The sequence below is a fragment of the Cupressus sempervirens genome, chromosome 7 (assembly GCF_028749045.1).
Source record: "Cupressus sempervirens isolate cs-2001-9-10 chromosome 7, ASM2874904v1, whole genome shotgun sequence".
NCBI classification, from domain to species: domain Eukaryota; kingdom Viridiplantae; phylum Streptophyta; class Pinopsida; order Cupressales; family Cupressaceae; genus Cupressus; species Cupressus sempervirens.
Window position 1 is genome coordinate 75,429,825 of NC_143124.1, and position 7,064 is coordinate 75,436,888.

The 7,064-nt window shown below is 35.3% G+C and overlaps 1 pseudogene; it reads right to left on the reverse strand.

Moving 5' to 3' along the window:
• Positions 1 to 1,810: 1,810 nt before the first annotated feature.
• On the reverse strand, positions 1,811 to 6,643 carry LOC149545575 (U-box domain-containing protein 45-like; annotated as a pseudogene).
• Positions 6,644 to 7,064: the final 421 nt, after the last annotated feature.

Here is a 7,064-nt window from a genome sequence, read left to right on the forward strand (position 1 = left end):
GTATGTTGGTATTAAGGACAAAGGGACCTGCATGGCACATAGTCATTTAAAGACTTTTTGACATTTTGTTAGTAGGGGAGTAGTGAATGGTATAATCCTCCCATGTTGAGATTTTCACTGCCTAGCCACTTGTCCTATTGACAAAGCATTTTGGGACATGTGATGCTCTATATGTTATCCTTGTTGTTTAATTTTGACCAATGTAGGATTTAATTCAATGAAAATCCAATTATATATTTGTGTCAAGTAATTGAAGGCTTCTACCAGTGTTTATGGTTACATTTCATTTAGAAATTTGATTGTATTACTGTGAGTTTTCATTTCAGAAATTTCATTTTTCCACATATATTTTGTAAGTAACTACAAGAAAATGGGTTACAATTAGCACAAAAGCACCTTTAGTCATCTGGTAGTAGGAGGAAAGGATGTATAATCCATTACATTTACAATTTCACCCTCTTTCTTGGGTCATATATTATATTCATGGGTCAATGGGTTTGACTCAAAAAATGTATAGTTGAATCATGATAGCAATATCAAAATTTGACTTGCTGTGGAAAATATCTTAGGCTTATCTATTGATGAGCTCAAGGGGCTTTCTAATGAATGGTTAATAAGGCACAACACTTGTTGTAGGTTTTGCAAATGGGATTCCAAGTAGTGTGGTTTAAACCATGGAGGAAACTCCATAGTTAAGCCTTCTTGAGCTGGAGTAGTTTTGGAATGGTTAAGCCTTTGAGCAAGTCATGGTGCTTCATCTTTTTGAGTACTCCCTCGATGCAATGAGTGCAAAGTGTTCATTCATTCTCATGAGAAATGAGTCTGTGTGAACTACTATGCATGAATCATGGTTCAATGAGTTTGACTCAAAAACTACACGATTGAATCTTGATAGCAATATCATAATTTTACTTGATGTGGAAAATATCTCCTACTTATCAATGATTTATGTGTCTTAATTTTTAACATATTACTTCAATAATAAATACACCTTCAAAGTTTAGAGTTTAGACAATTCTGCTTTTCATCTTCCTACAACTTTTTTAAAACTTTTGCTATCTCTAGTCCCTTGTGGACATTAATATAATTTTCTTTTGTTTCTATACACAAGGTCTAGTTTGACTATTTTCTTTTGAGATTTTACCCTGAAGTTCATTTGGTAATGCTAAACTGTATTGATCTTTAAGCTTCCTTTGGAACTCAATGATTTCTTTTTTGAGGGTGATTTCTATTTACTTGTTCTACCCACAGTTTCCATCGTCTTCTTTCTAATGGGACATGACAATATCGTAGGCATAATCTTCTTGGTTAATTGGAATGTGCCTTCTGATCCATGCCATGGAGGATCCAATTTAAGTCCTTTGTATGATGATAACTTATAAAGTGGCTATAAAACCCAGATTTAATTCCTTCAAACAAAGAGTAGCACAAGAAATTTATTAAGTTTTGCCATAATCTGTACAATATTTATTAATTATTGTGCATTATGGAATATGTGTAAATAGTATTGCATCTGGTCCAAGTGAAGGTATTCCTAGAATGGACATACTTTCACCCAAGGAATTCCTAGGTGATCTTCGAAAAAATGAACCTCTTTATAAAGAAGGAGAAAAATGGGATGTTTCTATGGCGATCATCTATTTGGCCTCTGACACTGGTTAGTATCTCTTGAACCTATCTAATAATCAATATTCAAATCTACAACTCTAGCCTCATGTCGATATTTGCCTACAAGTCTACAAAATAATGTTTGAATAATATAAGAGGGAATTTGTTGATTTCAAAGTACATCATTTCAAAGTACATCATTTCAAAGTACATCTCTTAAAACCAGTTGACAATGGTCAAAGCTCTTGGTGCATAGCAATGAGAGTATAGCCACCGATTGTTCTTGTTACTTAGGGGTGCTTGTATCAAGTAGCTCTGCTATAGTCACAATGCAACCATCAGTATTGGCAATTGCTATTCTTCCATCTTCAATGGTAGCTAGATTATATAAGATGCTAATGCAAATTTCTGTAAAATCAACTTCAAAGATAGTGAGGAGATGAACAATCTTGGAAATGACATTTGCTGACACCATTCTAGACTAATTTTCAGCATTTGTGGATAAATGATATAATGAGTTTAGAGCATCTTGTCTACATTGGTAGGAGTTTGAGCTTAGTAGTTTAATTAGGCAAGGAATAGCTCCCAAGGAACCAATGCTTGCCTTATTGTCATCCCAACTAGATAGCACTAGTAAAACTGCCAATGCTACTTCAGCTGCTTTCGAATCAAGAAGATTCAATAACAATGGTACTACACCTGAAGATAGAATTGATGCCTTGTTCCTACAAAATAAAAATTTCAAGAACACTGTAAGAAATTTGTCGTAGATATTACATGAATACATTTAAACAATTGATTGCTAAAGATGGTTGAATGAAATGCCAAAAACTGTTTCAACATTTCAAATTAAAATTGTCTACCTATTATTGTTCCATGTTATTTTGAGAAGTGCCAATGCCGCTACTTCTTGAGCCTTCGTATCTAGTGCATCTACAGAAGACTGCAAGAAATTCACAAGAGAAGAAATAAAATGATTGGCACCCATATAAGAGCAAGCACCATCATCCTTACACAATAATGCAACTTCCTATGCAGTTGCACACTGTACTCCTAAACTTGATGAATTAAGGTTTGCAGGCAACCTTTCATACTTTTCAATACTCTGCTTTTCTAGATTTTGAGCGTCCACCATATTGTAAGTCAAAGAAGGGTCTATACCACTGATTTGTATCAATTTTCCTTGTATAGATAAAATTGTGGACTTAGAGGAGATGTTATGATCTAAAGTGGGAGTTGATAAAGCACTAGCATCTCCCTCACAAAAATTTGCAACTTGATCATTGTTTGATGATCCCACCTTGACTCTTTTCAACCGACCATCAACAACACTTTTCATGGAATCTGACCACTCCCATCTCCAGTATATCAGAGGCAAAGAAGTTGGGGGAGGTGGTTCTGGAACTTTGATACCATTTTTCTCACACCAACTCCCAATTAATCCCTTCACACAGTAGTTAGGAGTGACAAAAAGATACGATAATTTTTGCTATGTTTTTTGGGCATGTATCATTACCCTCACTGAACCATTTCTCTATGCATACTCTTTCATATGTTTGACCAGAGAAAATGATCACAGGATCTGACATTAACTATAAGGAAATTGGACATCTAAATTCTTCACGAACTGCTAGCAACATTCTCATGGAACTTCTAAGAGTTTCCTTGGAACCCAATTTGAATGACTGGATTTTAGAATCATCATGGTCCCTCCTCCTGCTATTAACATGAGCTTCATCCAAATAACTGCTGACTATAGGAGAACATGGATCAGAGTACTGAGAATCGACATCATCCATACATTCATTTGTGAAAAGCTTGTTGTATTTTCTTAGGATGTGTAGGAAGTATAAAATAATTGATTCTTTTCTCTTGTCATCCTCACAACGAGATTTATCAAGTTGCTTCCTCAAACTTCTCTTCTCCATTGAAATTGTTTTAGGAGATACTATTCCCAACCTTATAGTTGCTTGATGAAAAGCTTCTAGTTCTGATATATGATTTAGACCACTGACATCCTCTTCCTGCTGTAATAATGTTATAAGATCCCTACTGATTTCCTTTTCTGTGGGTTCAAGAGCAAATGTTGCTTGTTCGAGCTCCTTGAAAATTTTAGTAATCTGCACAAAAAGATGACCTTTGGTATATATTAAATTAATAAATACTAAACAATATACCATTGCATAGGATTTTGACTACACTTTCTAAAAAGAACAAGTATAACACATTATGATAAAGTTAAAATTTATCTTTCCGATCACATTTAGTATATATTGGAACAAACCACTTGAACAATAGAATTAAAACATAGACTTACCAACAAAAGGAAAACTACGACGCATAGAATTTACCAAAATATTTCACTTATTCATCAACATTATTTTATTCATAACATAAAATTTCTCCATTTTGAAAAATGTTAATTTAATTTTTTATTTAAGGCCGAGTCATTTTGCTTTTGGCATGGTATTATTGAAGTAAATGCTAAAAATCACTATTGAAAGAAAAATCTATTAAGAAATACAACCCAATCTATTAAGAAATATAACCTGTACCATACCCACATAGAACTGTTCTTTCTTTCTTGAATATTTTAAGCTACTGAGTCTTTTAGGTCTGAAACATGAGTGATTTTGATGTGTATTGTGCAGAGTGTTAAACAGGTTGTACACTTCACGTCCAAGTTTCTAGCTACTGAGATCATCACAAAAATGGAGGAGCGTGCTAAGCCTCTTGGTTTCAATGTTAAAAGAAGAGATTACAAGGTTATGTTTTTTCCCTAAGATTCTTAGTTTTAGTATAGTCTTATTAGTTGATTTGGTGATGTCTGATTTTGGCCATACTAACCAACCTGTCTTATTCATCCAAGTCAAATATTTTCCTTTTAACAAACATTCTCTAGTACCAATGTCATGCTCACATTTCCTTGTGAAGGATGAGTTTGTGATGTGGTGAGCTTGACAAAAAACTTTGGTTGAAAAGATAGTCTTCCAGCAAAAAATTGGTGGGATCAGTATGAGAATGGTTGCATTTGTCAGTTTTTGACTCTATCGGCAGCATGCAGTGAAGGATAAAGTATCTGCATGGGTTATCAAAAGACCCTTGTGCTTACAAACTTGAATATTTATATTCACTGGAAATGGTTTCTTCAACTGTTTTGAACTCTTTAAGGATCCAAGCACAGGCTCAGGTCACAGCTCCCCAAAAATTTAATGCATTGAGCTTGAGTAGCATTTTTTTGAAATGATATTCTTGCTTTTAAGAAAAAAGTTGAGATTGAACTGAATCTACCTAGTCTAAGGTAATTAAGACAACAGAAGTAGCACTCCATATTGATTTAGTAATTGGTTCATTAACCAAATCACTTCTTCTCATGATGTTGATGTGTATTGACTGCTCTTCAACTTCTTCCATGTATGATGCAGATTGATATCTTAGCTACTAGTGAAAATAGGTCTAAATGACGATTTATCCATAGTTGTGATTCTCTAATATGAGTACTTTCCTTCATCTAGGAATGATTGCTCAACATAAAGTGTTTGATGCTGATGAAAGCCCATATATGAACTACTTGAGCTCCTCCTTTCCTCTTGTTGGTAGTTGTAATGATTTTTATGCATCCATAAACAAAACCCACATCAACCTCTTATTGAAGACAACACAATTTACAATTTAGAAACTATCATGTGTATGCCTATTGCTTGATGAATATAAATAATGACTTAATTCCTTTAGTTTTTCATCTCCTATGTTGCATCTTCTCAGCGTGAAAACAAAGGTTGTGATGTGTTTGACTATTTGTCATCTAGCGGTGCTGATGTATGTAACTTGATATCTTTCTGTTTTGATTTGTTTAATTTTGTAACAATATTAACTAGTTCTTATTGTATTCAGATTGGTGGAGGTTCTTACTCATCTTTGTATTCAAGTCGTGGCATAGGTGGTGGATACTTAGGTGGCTATGGCTCATCCTATTATTAAATTGTAAGTATAATTGTCAGATTTTCTACTATAAAATTTTAGTCTCTAATAGTAAAGTCTAATCTTTTGTTTGTGAGACCTTAATGTGGTTTGAGTAGTAGACTACACAGCTGTCTTAGTATGATGTCTCTTTAACACATCTCTATGGCATATAGATATGTGATCATGAGGCTGCCATAGCCTGGAATAGAATCAGGCTCTGAGAGGCATAACTTAATTTTTTAAAGGCAACATTCTTTTTATATGAGAAGAGGCTCTTGTAGCTTGAGGTGGCTAAATGAGAATCGAAGTGCAGAAATATTATACAAGCGACTAGTTGGTAGCTTGAGAATTTGAAGAGATTCTGGTTGTAGCATTTACTATTTCATAAATTAAAGATATTAATATCTTAGGTGTGGGAAGGCATAAGATGCAAGATGAGTAGCACATTATTGTTTACTTGTATCTGGAACTTTGCTATTTTTGTAGGAATTTTCATAGAATGACTCTTGCAGATAGAGGTTCTATGCATCATCTCCAAGTGCATATTACAAGTACATTTCAGTATTATGGATCTTACACTGATCTACAAATGTTTGCATGCCTTTCTGGCACTTTTAATGATGGGATGTTGTTAGATCAGCAAGATATATCTAAGTTTGAATTGGTATATGGCAAACTAGAAGATTTCCTTTGTGATTACTACAAAGTGCTTCATTATGCCTTTGATACTGACAAAGCCTGCCATTAGAAAGAATGTTGGATGGTTTTCTTATAATTGTAGAATCTTAACATATGGTTGTTCAAATTTTGTATCTCCTAAATGATTTCTGTTACCTCTGGTTTTGCCGCCAAGGATTTAAATTTTTTAAAAGTGCGGCTCGTGCAACAATTAGCCTTGAATTAATATTTTAATGTTGCGACCCGCAACTTTCTGGCTGTCAGATCTAAGTAGACCGATGGTTGGCGCCATCACGCTATAAAGAAAATGCACAATATCTATGATAGCGCGATGACGCCCTGAAGATACATTGCAGAGGTGGGTCCAGCGTTCGGTGGGTCGAAAAAGTTCCATGGTGCCTTGTCCGCTATGTCGCTATTGCATATAAGCTGAAAAATCTCCATAGCAACATAGCACCCGGCAAAAATAGTCACGGCAACAAGTTTCAATGATCGACGTGATCAGGTGTTTCAGATGGCAAATCAAAAGGGACCACATGTAACCAGGCCGAAATTTCTGTCAGCATGACTCACACAGTCGGGGTCTATGATCTCCACCGTCGAATCAGCTTGGATTGATGGTAAGTGCCATCGCGCTATGGCAGAGATGCGCGAGGGTTATGATAGCGACATTGCGCCCTGATGCCACATGTCAGGTGGGGCTATGTCGCAAGGCGATGCCAAGTGTGTCGACATGGCAAGCGAAAGTACGAAGTGTGTTGGTCCTCTCCACCGTCGGATTGGATTGCATCAACGGATGGCGCCATCTCGCTATG